At 36.3% G+C, this 16,014-nt stretch overlaps 1 protein-coding gene and 1 long non-coding RNA gene across 2 annotated transcripts in view; one reads left to right on the top strand and one right to left on the bottom strand.

The window, feature by feature from the left end:
• LOC117330636 (integrator complex subunit 13-like) overlaps window positions 1-16,014 on the top strand; it is a 183,208-nt gene that overhangs the window by 47,308 nt on the left and 119,886 nt on the right. The window lies entirely within an intron of this gene.
• On the bottom strand, window positions 2,759-4,920 carry LOC117330638. The gene is made up of 3 exons (XR_004533376.1): window positions 4,182-4,920; window positions 3,998-4,068; window positions 2,759-3,433 (listed from the first exon to the last, which is right to left on the bottom strand). It is a non-coding gene; the product is annotated as an uncharacterized LOC117330638 (long non-coding RNA).

The following is a 16,014-nucleotide window of genomic DNA, read 5'->3' as shown; positions in this document are numbered from 1 at the left end:
CAGCTAGGTCTCTGTTGGTTTGGTACATGTTAGATAGACAGCCAGGTCTCTGTTGGTTTGGTACATGTTAGATAGACAGCTAGGTCCCTGTTGGTTTGGTACATGTTAGATAGACAGCCAGGTCTCTGTTGGTTTGGTACATGTTAGATAGACAGCTAGGTCCCTGTTGGTTTGGTACATGTTAGATAGACAGCTAGGTCTGTGTTGGTTTGGTACATGTTAGATAGACAGCTAGGTCTGTGTTGGTTTGGTACATGTTATATAGACAGCTAGGTCTCTGTTGGTTTGGTACATGTTAGATAGACAGCTAGGTCTCTGTTGGTTTGGTCTGTTGGTTTGGTACATGTTAGATAGGTCCCTGTTGGTTTGGTACATGTTAGATAGACAGCTAGGTCTCTGTTGGTTTGGTACATGTTAGATAGGTCCCTGTTGGTTTGGTACATGTTAGATAGACAGCTAGGTCTCTGTTGGTTTGGTCTGTTGGTTTGGTACATGTTAGATAGGTCCCTGTTGGTTTGGTACATGTTAGGTAGACAGCTAGGTCTCTGTTGGTTTGGTCTGTTGGTTTGGTACATGTTAGATAGGTCCCTGTTGGTTTGGTACATGTTAGATAGACAGCTAGGTCTCTGTTGGTGTTGGTTTGGTACATGTTAGATAGACAGCTAGGTCTCTGTTGGTGTTGGTTTGGTACATGTTAGATAGACAGCTAGGTCTCTGTTGGTGTTGGTTTGGTACATGTTAGATAGACAGCTAGGTCTGTGTTGGTTTGGTACATGTTAGATAGACAGCTAGGTCTCTGTTAGTTTGGTACATGTTAGATAGACAGCTAGGTCTGTGTTGGTTTGGTACATGTTAGATAGACAGCTAGGTCTGTTGGTTTGGTACATGTTAGATAGACAGCTAGGTCCCTGTTAGTTTGGTACATGTTAGGTAGACAGCTAGGTCCCTGTTGGTTTGGTACATGTTAGATAGACAGCTAGGTCTCTGTTGGTTTGGTACATGTTAGATAGACAGCTAGGTCCCTGTTGGTTTGGTACATGTTAGATAGATAGCCAGGTCTCTGTTGGTTTGGTACATGTTAGATAGACAGCTAGGTCCCTGTTGGTTTGGTACATGTTAGATAGACAGGTCTCTGTTGGTTTGGTACATGTTAGATAGACAGCTAGGTCCCTGTTGGTTTGGTACATGTTAGATAGACAGCTAGGTCCCTGACGGTTTGGTACATGTTAGATAGACAGCTAGGTCCCTGACGGTTTGGTACATGTTAGATAGACAGCTAGGTCTCTGTTGGTTTGGTACATGTTAGATAGACAGCTAGGTCTCTGTTGGTTTGGTACATGTTAGATAGACAGCTAGGTCTGTGTTGGTTTGGTACATGTTAGATAGACAGCTAGGTCTGTTGGTTTGGTACATGTTAGATAGACAGCTAGGTCTGTGTTGGTTTGGTACATATTAGATAGACAGCCAGGTCTCTGTTGGTTTGGTACATGTTAGATAGACAGCTAGGTCTGTGTTGGTTTGGTACATGTTAGATAGACAGCTAGGTCTGTGTTGGTTTGGTACATGTTAGATAGACAGCCAGGTCTCTGTTGGTTTGGTACATGTTAGATAGACAGCTAGGTCTCTGTTGGTTTGGTACATGTTAGATAGACAGCTAGGTCTGTTGGTTTGGTACATGTTAGATAGGTCTGTGTTGGTTTGGTACATGTTAGATAGCCAGCTAGGTCTGTTGGTTTGGTACATGTTAGATAGACAGCTAGGTCTCTGTTGGTTTGGTACATGTTAGATAGACAGCTAGGTCTGTGTTGGTTTGGTACATGTTAGATAGACAGCTAGGTCTGTGTTGGTTTGGTACATGTTAGATAGACAGCTAGCCCTTATGAATTTGCAGCATGATCACAGCATAGATGCAGTATGAATGCAGCATGGAATTGCAGCATGAATGAAGCATGACTGCAGCATGGTGCCTAATTTACCTCACTATATATTCTTACTAGTTAAAGCATGATTGCAGCATGTTTCAATTATGCAAATTATGCTGGGATCATGCTGCATTTATGCTTTAAGGAAGCATGGCCGCAGCATGATCCCAGCATGGTCTGTGAAGCATGATCCCAGCATGGTCTGCAGCATGATCCCAGCATGGTCTGCAGCATGATGCCAGCATGGTTTGCAGCATGATGCCAGCATGGTCTGCAGCATGATCCCAGCATGGTCTGCAGCATGATGCCAGCATGGTTTGCAGCATGATCCCAGCATGGTCTGCAGCATGATCCCAGCATGGTCTGCAGCATGATCCCAGCATGTTTCAATTATGCAAATTATGCTGGGATCATGCTTCAATCATGCTTCATGGCAGCATGGTTTACAAAATCAATGAAAATCATGCAATAAAAACTTGAAGAATAATTTTGTATTACATTTTATTTGGTAATTAACATGGTATAAAACTTTTCATACAGGCTGTTTTTTCTAGTTCAAACATTTAAAACTTATCAATGAAATGAGAATGTGACAAAACAAATTTTAATTCTAATTTACCCATGGTACTTATTTTATTTGCCTCTTATATTCTTTTTCTCAAAACTTCCATCACATACACAACACAGCTATCTTTTTCTAGTACAATTTTCAAATACAACTAATATCAATTCATCCTAGCTAGAAGTGGTTTGTTTCAACAAAAATAGTCAGCAAGATATACAAGTTCAATGTCAGTACATACTACAGTATGTATTTATAATTTTTTTTTTTTTTCTCTAAAATAGTAGGAAAATAGTACAAAATAATATTTTCCAGCAGAGTTATAGTAGGATATGTATACATTTTGTCACCGACGCACAAGACTGATTTCAGACAGTATACGTAGTTTCCTCGAAGTAGCCCAGATGTACTGGAAACTGTTTTCACGTGTGTCCTAAACAAAAACAAGCAACAGTCGAAGACTTCTTCTATCGAATTTAACATTATTTCTAATAAACTGTGAAAAGATTATCATAATTTTGGAATCAATTCTAAATACTGACTAAATGAAATGTTGATTGACAATTTGAACAATGGTGTGTTGTTTGATGTAGCACGTACTGTAGTGATATATCTCTGTCACTGTCCCTGGGGATTTCAATACAACCAAGCTTGAGACGACTATATTATATTTTTTGCTAGTACAACAAATAACTAACAAGGATTTTTAGATTATATACGGTACATGATTTTTTTTTGTATATATATTAATGTTTACACTTTTATTATGAAAGGAAATGTTGTATACCTCGACAGATAACATATCTCGAATAATCTTAATTAATGTGAAACATAAACTTCTTAATTTCTCTTCATCCTTTCTGCTTTGTGTTAAGTCAATGCCATCAATTTGGACCACAATGCATGCGGTGTTCCTCATTCCAGAATGTACTGCATGAAGACTCAGTCTCTGTTGGAAGAAAGAAAGACTTTTAGAATATTCTTTTATTTCAAAATTAGAATAATTGTCAAGTTTTTGAAGATAATGTATGTATTTAACTGATGTACTTTTCATGATCACTTTGCTATCATTTTCATTATGTTTGCTTTGGAAGCCTTTTTATCAAGAAAATTTAAGCCAGCCACACAAAGCTACAAAATAAAACTTGCCAGGATGACTTAATTATTAATTAAATCAAGCTACTCCCGAATTCTCCATCAGTTCATATCAATGTGAAACTGCAATATACTATACATAAAACAATGTTACTTACTTATAATTCATCTTAATTCAACTATTTCATTTAATCGTTTCAATTTGATGCAATAATCTGCAAACATCGATCCTCAAAAGAATGTGGAGGTAAAGATCTTTCACGAAACGGTCATTATCCAAAACACAAATTTTCCTCACCATTGTTTGTGAATACGTATGTACGTCATAATCATAACAAGGGTTGTGTGAGTGGGGAAAAATGCAATTTAAGTCGGGCCGAAGATCGTTAATAATAAATAAATGAAATTGAAAACTTACGATTGTAACACATGGATCGGTACTGCGTTTCCTTCGGCCGTGTAATCTGTGATAAATTAATCATCAAAACCCTGAAAAATAAATAATTAGGTATTATTGATATGAATAGATCTATATCAAATTCATCGTCGAAAAATGTGAAACGATGTCAGAACGTGAAGAAGATTATATAATTAAAACTTACCCGGTCTCGTAACGATGTTTGTCGGTAAAAATATGCATCGGTCGTCAAAAACAACGAGAAAGCTGATATTCATTCGTCGGTAACTTGAAGTAAGTCGATCTTCTTCAGTAAGACGGGAAACAAACTTCGTTTTTAGGCTATCGTCGTGTTTGTTTATACTTTTCTTCTGGAAATAAACATCCGGTGAATTCAAACATGGCTATCAGACTTCCCGCTAAACTCGTGTGTGTTGCATCATGGGATAAATATTTTACTGCCAGAGATTAACACGATTCATTTTTACTTGTGCGTGTTTTTTTATTCTAAATCATAAACTTCTATTGTGTCATACTTTTAAGATAAATATTACAGTATTTAATACTTGCATCGTGCACATTTAGATCGCACGAGCTCGAGGAGCACTCTCGTCACATCTCGGGAGCAAGGTAAACAAACGAGGTCATAGGTGAACCGAACGATAAACATGTAATCTGACCAGAGGTTTTGGCCTCGTCTGTCATACGCCTATTGTTTAATATGGATGTATTTTCAGACGAGGAACCGACCAATGCACGTTTTCTTTTTATGTTCACGATTTAAAATAATTCAGATTAAAGTATGGGAATATATCGTCTGTTGTTAGTAAACTCATGTCGAGGTCGAGATCATCACAGCGCTTAACTTCAATATACGTTTTACAAGGAAGCGTCCGAGTGACAACATAAGTTCGACACATGTTTATTGGAGTTTATAGCGATGAATGTTGTGTCAAACACGACGTGATTTCGTATGCTATTATCAGATGTAATCTTAACACCGCATATATCCAGAAAGTATGCGGTACAAAGACAAAGAGCAGGTGATTTTAATCTTATTTGATTGAATTAAAAGCGATATTCCAAGCACATGTGTAACTGTTGGTAGAGTGACCCCGATTTTGTTTTGGCGAACATGTTACATGTATGGCTACCTGGTAGTAAGCTGGTGCATGGTAAATGCCAACGTCTTGGTTTATGTCAGTGTTTGGATAAAGTGACTGATTCTATCTCCGATAAAAAGTGTATAATCGAAGCAAAAGTCAATATACTGGTTCTTCAAAAAACGATCTAAACTCTGAAAATTTGAATGAAATTTTTATAGGGATGAGTTTTAAGTCGAATGTACTAACTTGCAACATTCATCAATGTTTAAGTTAATTCCTTCTGAGATAGAACTACAAGTGAAAGCTGACAAAATATCACATTTAAAAGCTGTGAACCGTTATACTAACAAAGAACATACTTATAAACGAAATACTTAATTAAAATAATTGTTATTGAATTTTAAATAAATATGTGTGGTACTGATCAAGTATAAAAAGGAAATTCTGCAACACAAACATGTTTTTAAAAATTATTTTGTTATCACCATTGATACCTGGAAATTTTCTATATTTTATTTAAAATTAAAAAAAAAGATACTAAAATATCTAATACCAACTTTTGTTAATTTTCTGTATCTTATTTTATTAATTAATAATTGTTTAGGTTAATCTTGGTACCTGGGAAATTTGGTCCTAGATTTTGGATCCTCGCTTGGACCTACATTTCACCCACAGAAATTTTGTGATGTCCGAACAAAGGAATGCCCTTTTAAGCTAATACAGAATGGCCAAGCATATACACATTTCAACTTCAACAGTCATGTTAATACATGAAAGAATGGTGCAGTTCATTAAATTGACTAAGTTAATACAGCATAATTGCAGCATGGTACAGTTTGTATCTAAAATGGCAAAGTTAATACAGCATGGTTGCAGCATGGTACAGATCCTATTTAAAATGCCAAAGTTATTGCAGCATGGTTGCAGCATGATGCATTTCATATGATAAATTTACTAAGTCCACACAGCATGATTGCAGCATGATATAATTTGATATCCAAACTGTCAAAGTTATTGCAGCATGGTTGCAGCATGGTACATATCCTGTCTAAAATGACAAAGTTATTGCAGCATGGTTGCAGCATGATAGAGTTCAGATATTCAATTACCTCAATTTTTAAAGCATGGTTGCAGTACATGCTGTACAGAAGCATGGTACCATGCTGCTATGCAGCACATGCTGCAATCATGCTGTGAAACTAGCAGCATGATGCCAGCATAAAAGCAGCATGATTGCAGCATATGCTGCATTGCAGTCCATGCTGCAAATTGATAAGGGAGGTCTCTGTTGGTTTGGTACATGTTAGATAGCCAGCTAGGTCTGTTGGTTTGGTACATGTTAGATAGACAGCCAGGTCTCTGTTGGTTTGGTACATGTTAGATAGACAGCTAGGTCTCTGTTGGTTTGGTACATGTTAGACATGTACATGCTAGGTCTCTGTTGGAATATTTCAGGTCATTCACCGTTGTTTGGTACCCTTAGGTCAGAACTCTAGGTTTTTTGAAACAGAATGAAATGAAATGCTAAAGGAAATGATTAAAACCTTGGATTAATACAGAGTGATGATTATTTATAGGACAGTATATGGAAGATTATGTTCCAAAATGTAAGAGATAGATGAGTTAAAAACTGTGGTCCAGAATCGATACCAAATTTAACACTGATCTATGATATATCAGTTGGTTGGATGTAAAACAGCCATCAAAGAGATATAAAACTACTGGAATATCAAAATAATACGCTTCAGATGGAGACGGCATTGGTATTTTATGATTTCATCAAAGCTGAGTCTATTTATAGATTTAGTCTGTAATCTGTCAAGTCTGAGGGCTGTGGTCTTTTAAAATAGGATGAAAACTTCTTAGTGATAAAGGTCACCCACAGGCTAGAGTCGAGAAGTGTCTGGACGACCGGTATCATAATAGTGTCTAACAATAATCATCGGGTTCCTAGTACATTGCACTGCATTTTGTTGCGATATGTCACCAGAGAAGACCTCAAATCAAATTAGTTCTGTGTTGTAACTGTATATAATTAATTTTCCATTGTGTGTATTCAGACTGCAGCTTTCTGATTGGTTGAGTTTTTCTTTTCATGCCTCTATGGGGAAAAAATGTAAATGGCGTGAAAAATGTGACGTCACAATACGACCATTGACATTGTGTATTGATTTGTTCAAAAGAATCCCAAGATAAATAAGTAAAATTGTACATAAAACATATTTTAAAGAAAAACAGTTTCAGAAAATTTCATACTTCTATGAAATAAATAATATTGACATCAATGCTTAAATACAAAATGGTACATTAGGTCAAATTTAATTTTGTTTGCAAAAACAAGCTATTGAGATTTAAAGCACACCATCATCAAATTGCCCTGCATCGTGGTCCGTCCATCTGTCCCTCCCTCCCTAAACATTTCTTGGTATCGCTATTTCTCAGTACTAATGGGATCATTAAGAAATTTCATATACAGAGGAGCCCACTTATTTGCATATCGGTTATTTGAATATCCCGCTTATTTGCATAAAATTCTCAGGTCCCGATTTTTTTCTTCTTTATCTTTGTATTTCAATCCCGTGTATTTGCATCGACTAAAACACCGACTCCCGCTTATATGCATATAAAAATTCCAAAAACTCGAAAAATTTTAATTGATTTTAGGGTATTTTTGTGATTTTCCCGTCATAAAAGTTTTATGAAATGTGTTTTAACTTACATATTGATTTGACACGATGTACAACGGTATTTTATCATTGGCTCACACTTCGTCATTACAGGTTACGTTCGATGCATCAATATCGACATTAAGTAATTATTTAGACCATATCAGTAGCAATGTGCAGAAGAATTACTGAATAAAATATCTATATGCCTCATCTTTTGATGAGATTTGTTTATTTATTATAGCATCGATCCAAACCTGTGTTCTGTGCACTTGAACACTCTCTAAGGCAGGTTGCGATCGCCATGATTGTTTTCTAGGCGCGTTGCATTGTGGGGGCATATGTGTAATGAACGACAACTCTTTCTGTGTGTGCGCCATTTTCCAAAACAAACCCAAACGACAATACACATGTCACGGTCATTTAAGACAGCCTATTGCTTCAGCAGTTCACCATCTATGATCAAAAAACTAATATACTCATAGCAGGAACACAACGCATCTCGAGACGATAATGAATGTTAATTGAAACGATGACATTGTACATCGTAGTGCCAACCCACGCGTGTATGACCGATATCGGACCCAGAGACTCGGAGTGACAAGTAGTAAACGATGAAGTGTATGCAAATATTTGTACATTTACAAAGAATAACAACCCATGTATTTCGTATTTACTCTTATATTTTTAAATAATGTTTTTTTTAAAATATATTTTTAATGCAAATAACGTAAACAATCATATAGCGCCCATTTTGAGTACCTACCTGACGATCTACATGTGTATAAGAGGGGCCAAAACCCAACTCCGCCTATACGAATACTCCGGTTATTTGCATATTTTGTCATGGAAAAAGGGCTATGCAAATAAGCGGGTTGCTCTGTATAAGTTTCCTTAGATCCTTTGTTGTGCATATTTTGGGACTGATTGGAAAACAACATGGCTGACAGGCGGCCACCTTGGATTTTGACATTTGAAGTTTGTTATTGCTATTCCTCAGAAAGTGACAAAGGGATCTTTCTGAATTTCATATGTAAGTTCCCCTTGGTCCCCAGTTGTGCATATTTAATTTTGGGACTGATCGAAAAACATGGCTGAGAGGTAGCCATCTTGGATTTTGAGAATTGAAGTTTTTGTTATCACTTTTTCTTAGGAAGCACTGAAGGGATTTTTCTCAAATTTCATACGTAGGTTTCCTGAGAACTGTAGTTGCGATCGGAAGATAATAATAAAAACAACAACAACATGGCCCACCGGTGGCCATCTTGGATTTTTGACAATTGAAGTTTGTTACTGCTAGATCTCAGAAAGTGCTGAAGGGATCTTTCTCAAATTTCATATGTCGGTTCCCATTGATCCCTAGTTATGCATATTCCTGTAAAGGAACAACCTGACAACTACATGGCCAACAGGCAGCCATCTTGGATTTTGACGATTGAAACTTCATTAACAATTACTTAAAGTACTAAATGGCCATTATGGGTCTTTCTCAAATTTGAATGTAGATGTTCCCCTTGGTCTCTTGTTGTGCATGCAAGTCTGATTGAAAGAACTAAGTGGATGACAAATAGTACGGCCATCTTGGATTTTGACATTTGTAGGTTGCTCCTGCTTTATACATGCAGTTATTAAATGTTTTGAATGAAGAGTGAAAGAAGGAAAAAAAAGAGAAAAGATCAGTCTTTCATTTGACTTATATGGACCATTCATTGGTGGGCGCCAAGATCCCTTTGGGATCTCTTGTATATATCTGTCGCTATTCCTTACTAGACCCCATATATACAAATAATAAATAATAAAGAACTATATCGGTAGATAGATGTAAGATGAAGCTGAATTACGTATACTGGTATTTGTCAGGAGTAGCATAACAGTTTAAAATACATAAGGTTGTATTGAAGGGCAATTGTTAAGGGCGATCGTAAGGCGATTGTAAACTGTTGATGTAAGTAATTACACATATATATACACAGACAATCGCTATCCTTTGCAGATCCATTTTTAAAGTGAGATGCACTTTTGGCTTCGGAAAAATGAATGTTTTATATAATCACATTCCCATAAAAATCCCATAATATCACATCACATGCAAACCAGATAGAGATTTGCCTCGTCATGGCATGATGATATGGCCTACTGTCATGGTCGCTGAAGAGATGGTGCCTCTGAAATGACCATATATTGATGGGGAACAATTATTGATATATATATCAAAGTTTCGGAGACTTGACGTTAAGGACCTTTGTGTATAGCTTTTGTTCAATTCAGAAATGCTGGAAGGATTTTTTTTTTTAAATGTATTTAAATCACTTCAGGTTCAGACAGATTTAAGGCTCTTTTGGTGCTAAATACATACTTCAGAGAAAAATATGTCTACACCAAGAAAGGTTTCGAATTCGGAAACATTTAGGCAGTGTAACTATGTATTTGATTTGTTTATTGGCTTTAGGTGTGTTTTACTGTTCACCTACTAAACAGAAACCCCTTGTTATAGATGTCCTGTCTGCATGCTACCACAAATAGAAATATTTAACCGATATTTATATATCAATGTATGACAGGGTTCATATTGAGGCCATGAAGCCAACCATGATGTGTATTGTTCCAACTATAAAGATTGAGGGTACACTTTGTATTTATTACCTCTTTTCTAAAAGAGTTCCAAGATATTTGATATATATTTTTAGGTCACCTGAGACAAAGTCTGAAGTGACCTATTCTAATCGCCTTTTGTCCGTCATCGTGCAGTGTGCGTCGTCTGTCCGTCGTAAACAATTAACATTTTCGACTTCTTCTCCAAACCTGCTGAACCCAAATTCAGTGAAATTTGGCAGGAGGCTTTACTGGCTTAAAGTCAATCAAAATCGTGAATTATATGGTCTCCACCCCCTTGGGCCTGAGGAGCAGGGCCAAAAATGGTCAAATTAATTGACTAAAACTTCAAAAATCTTCTTCTTTACTCTCACATATGGTGGGATCAAACAATCTTCATAGATAGAAGGGTCTTAAGGTGCTTTACCAAAATTGTGAATTTCCTGACCCTGGGGTCTCACATTTGCCCCTGGGGAGGGGGTAAACTTTACTATAGATTGTAGAAGGAAATCACATTTTTGGCTATTATTTGTTTGATTTCTAGTGGAGTTCATTCTAACTTTGTTAACATAATCAGCATGGGATGGCAGCTTAATTGCTCATGTTGGCCCAGACTGACCCCTTGGACTGATGGGTAGGGCCAAAAAGGGTCAATTAAATTAACTGAAATATTTAGAAACTTGGGTGACCGTCAAGGCCTATGGGCCTCTTGTTTATGTAAAAGTATTGGATTTGAAATTAATAGAGATTACAACTATTTGAAAAAAAAAAATGAAAATTATATTAGTCTTCAAGATAGTTCAAACACTAATACAACTTTCAAATAGGTAGAATAACGTACTACAACACATTTCGGAAGTTATTGACAGTCTGTACCAGAGTCAAATTAGATGGTGCTGTCCCCTTTTATACTCTCGTCTTTCGTCACTACTATAAGAGATAAAATCCTAATTATGGAACATGAAAAGGTATTGGGTGGCCAATCACAGGGGTTTTCTTGGATGTTCTGAATAAGACATCCCTGTTATTTGATGTTTCTTATGATTTGAAAGAATCTTCATTGAAATGTCTTCAAGAAAAAAAAAAGCAACAGAAACGAATATTTACCGTATTTTAATCCTAACTGTCACAATGTATTCTATGCCGAGAAGACCATTATCGTAATAAATTTTGCTTCCAAAAATACCTAACTAAGTTAGGTTCCGACCATTAGCCTGGGAAACTGACTTCGGCTTGAAGCTAGAGATCATGTCGTTCCGGTCGATCACATCTGCCTGAGATCAGGATCTATTTACCTTACAAAACCTGAAAGTTACTGACGATACCAGGGTAGTCCTTGTGTGTGGTTTTGATGGGTCCCAAGGGATTGTGATGTCCTTGCTGTGATCATTAAAATTGCTTAAATCATTGTTGATGTTTATTGTCACAATTTCTAGCCATTAGTAATGTGGTATGATGAGGGAATCTGTTGGTCACAGTTTCGTCATGTGAATAACCTAAAGTATGTGTCCATGTTACAGAGATCCAGAAAAAACGATGAAGATGAAAGATCTTTTTAAATTAAAATCTTATCAGAGAATGCTAACCATGTTATCAATTAATTATTTTATATATAGATAAATTCATTTTAGCCCCTCAGGTCTTAAGCTAAAGATGCCGCAGTGTCGACAGCATATACGCTGCGTGTCACAAAAATGCATGAAATTACACCAACAGTATAGAAATATCTAATCAACACGAACAAAAAGGGGAGGGGGGGGGGGGGGGGGGGGGGGGGGGGTTGCTAGGTGGTTAGGTAGCTGAATACAGGTTTAGGTATAATGGGTTTGAATCCCAAAGGGCTTTGTTAATATCATTTGCCAGTTCCTTTACACTGTGGACACTTATGTACTTAATGCATCGAAACATCAAAGGACAGGTTGACCTACCTACGAAGAATGGGATCACCCACTTTGCATATGCCACAAAAATGTCAAGGTGACCTTGATTTAGAATCAGACTCAACATACAAAATATAGAATCAGATAATCATAGAGTTTCTATAAGATGCAATTAATTGTTTTCTTATTTCTAATTAAAAAAGAAATGAGGAAAATCTCAAACTTTTCGAGGGTGTTAAAATAGTAAAGTTTAGGAAAGTACAAACAAGTCTGTATATCACTTGCATAGTAACTTTGCCAGCATTTACAGCCTCAATGCCAAATATGGCAGAGTAGTTTAGCATGTGCTTGATTGCTAACCATGCTACTGTATGTCAATGTAAGATAGCATGTACATGTCAATAGCCTTGAATCACAACAATGTACCGTACATCCTTGATACCAGTTATATCACAGCAATGTATACGTAGCATACAGCGTTAATTGTAACATGTTACAGCAGGGTAGCATACAGCCTTAATACCAATCATATCACAGCAATGTAGCGTACAGTCTTGATAATATCAATCATGTCTGTTATGTAGCAATACAGCCTTAATTACAGCAATGTAACTTACAGCCTTAAGTCTAAACAATATGTTACAACAATGTAGCATACAGTCTTAATTCTTAACAATATGCTGCAATGTAGCATACAGTCTTAATTCTTAACAATATGTTACACCAATGTAGCATACAGTCTTAATTCTTAACAATATGTTACAGCAATGTAGCATACAGCCTTATAATTCTTAACAATATGTTACACCAATGTAGCATACAGCCTTAAGTCTTAGAAACAATATGTTACGGCAGTGAAACATACAGACTTAATTCTTAACAATATGTTACAGCAATGTAGCATACAGCCTTAATTCTTAGAAACAATATGTTACAGCAATGTAGCATACAGTCTTAATTCTGAATACCTCTCACACTCTCAACAAGGTAGCCAGCAAATTAGTTCTTCTGTTACGATTTCTGATTTCCCATAATGCTTTGTGAATTAAAGGATTATGTATCCTGTAGGTCAATTGTTTTAGTAATTGTAAATGCTTCAGTTCAGATGGATTTGAACATTGATATATATAAAGTGATTTATTCTGAGAATTATATATGGTTGGAATTTGAAATGTGAGTGGGGTTCCGTGTTCTTTTAAGAAGGGTACACTCAGCTCATTATTTCATGTATAAGTAGTGCGTTAAAATGAACTGTTCTACCACCAAAATACCTGAAGTATACAATTTGAAATTTTATTGCGTACTTGAGAGACGAACAAGGATTTTGAAATAAATATTATAATAACCATTAAGTTGTTCAAGTTATTACATGGAGGGGAGAAAGTTTTTATATACATTAAAGCAATCCATCTCTAATTGAAGGAAAGTCAGGCTTACCTACTCACAAACCATTGCTTCCACAATTTAAACCTAATGCACCAAACTAAAATCTGTGCATGGTGTAAATATTCAATACAGGGGTGGGGGGATGAGGATGGAGACAAGATGTCCCAGAAGGTAGTAAATCGTAGAAATCCAGGTGAACCTGCCGTGGATACAAGTGTATACAAGAGGTCTCACCAAAAATCCAGGTAATGTTTAAACAATTAATGTTCAAAACATTAGCTGAAACATGTAAACAACACTCTCTATTAAAAATTCGGACCATCAAAAGAATCTCTGTGTTGGGCTTGCTGTTTACGCTGTTTACGCACACATTTGGTGTATATTGTATTTCTTATCGTACTAGTTAATTGAAATGGCTTACGTCTTGAAATTGCTTACGTCCTGCTCATTGATCTGTTTATCCATCTGTCCATGGAATCTTGTTTATGTGGTTGTTGGAGATATTTAAGTCTAAACTGTTTTGCTTCCCTGCTTGTTTTTGTCAAAAACTTTTAACTAGACGCCATACTCTGCCATTTGACAGGGTATTGATATATTCATTACCAATGTGCTGCACAATCATACAACCCCATTCCAGTCGAGTCTAACATATGCCTCGCTCTAACATAAGTAAAAACTATTTCTTGTAGGGATTTCAATCAATATTTACACAAATTTAAGTCCAGGTATGAAATAACCTCATGTGACTCACTAAAATGAAAAAGTTCTTTCAACTCTTTTCATGAATTTCCTATGAAATTGAATTACACGTATAAGATCTTTGGTTTGTTTTTGTTTAACGTCCTATTAACAGCCAGGGTCATTTAAGGACGTGCCAGGTTTTGGAGGTGGAGGAAAGCCGGAGTACCCGGAGAAAAACCACCCGTGAGCCTACAGTCAGTACCTGGCAACTGGCCCATGTAGGTTTCGAACTCGCAACCCAGAGGTGGAGGGCTAGTGATAAAGTGTCGGGATACCTTAACCACTCGGTCACCGCGGCACCATGTATAAAATCACTGATCTTGAAATTCATTTCTGTCAATACTACATACCTACACAGTTTTTCCAGCAGCTTGTTAATATGATCAGAGGTGAAGAATCTCCAGTGTTAATTATGTAGAAAACTCAGATATTTTCTATGATAACAATGTATTAGAAGTGATGTTAAGATGTTTGCTTCATCATTGGTAAGAAATGCTATTTCCATTATCATCTGTCATTAATAGGCCAAACTTCACAATTATGAACATTTACAGAATTAACCAAGAAGAAAACCCTTTGTTATTATGTTGAAAGAATATCTTCAGAACTTCAAGGTTTTTATTAAGGAAATGATAACAAGGTGAAGACATCAAACAGCAGTCGATACATGATAGTGAAATATGAGGTTTAGAAATGTTAGTGCATTAGCAATGGGGAAGGTCCAAATTAACGTTGGAACACAGACTAATTATCAGGAACTGGAAAAACCCAGCATTAATGAAATATGTGAAAACATTAATTCTAATTTTTATGGCAGCTAGGGGTAAAAAAATAAATGAAAAAAAAAAAAAATGTTAGAAATGTCTTGGATAAATGAAACAAAGGCATGGTTGGAATTGTTATTCTAAAAGAAGGTTGATATTAATTGTTCCTATTTATAAATTTGGCACAAATCTCATTGTGTGATTGTTGTACAGTATGCTATTTTAGGTAAAAGACGAAGACCTGTTGATGAATTGTAATAGTGAGAATTCAGAGGAATGTTACCAACAAGAGCATCATAACTGTATTGTTTATTACTCGGAGAAAACAAACCTAATGCATTTCCTGATACTGTTCTCACCCTCACAAAACAGGAGAGTTCCCATTGATATGACCTTTATTGTTGGTAAATAAACCTATAATAGGCCTGCTCCGACTGTTACGCCTCCAGTAGCTTTTCATATCCGGCGGCTCCCGACTGACAGTCTTCTTACCCTATACTAAAATATTAACAGCTCCTCATGATAGACTTGCTTAAGTCCACTTTATATCCATAAAACCTGCAGTGTTGATTTTTCCTATGACTTCATGCTGCTGTTGTTAACCTTGCTTTATACATTTGAAAGTATATTGCCTCATAATTTGGTGGCACAGCGCTATAAATAAGATCATGCTATTGCCTTTCATTTCGATGAGCAGGGTTTAATTGATTCCTGATCCGACATGACAAGGTATGGAGTCAAAATGTAAAATGTAAACTTGATTTCTTTTACAACAGTTGTGAAAGAAGTTATGTCAACTTATATTAATAATCATTGTCGGTGTGGATAGAAGTGTGTTTAGGAGTGTTCTGAGAAAACCGGAGAAACCGGAGTACTCTGAGAAAAACAGACAAACCGGAGTTC

This window comes from Pecten maximus, chromosome 7 (assembly GCF_902652985.1).
Source record: "Pecten maximus chromosome 7, xPecMax1.1, whole genome shotgun sequence".
Taxonomy (NCBI): domain Eukaryota; kingdom Metazoa; phylum Mollusca; class Bivalvia; order Pectinida; family Pectinidae; genus Pecten; species Pecten maximus.
This window is presented reverse-complemented; position numbering and strand designations above follow the sequence as displayed.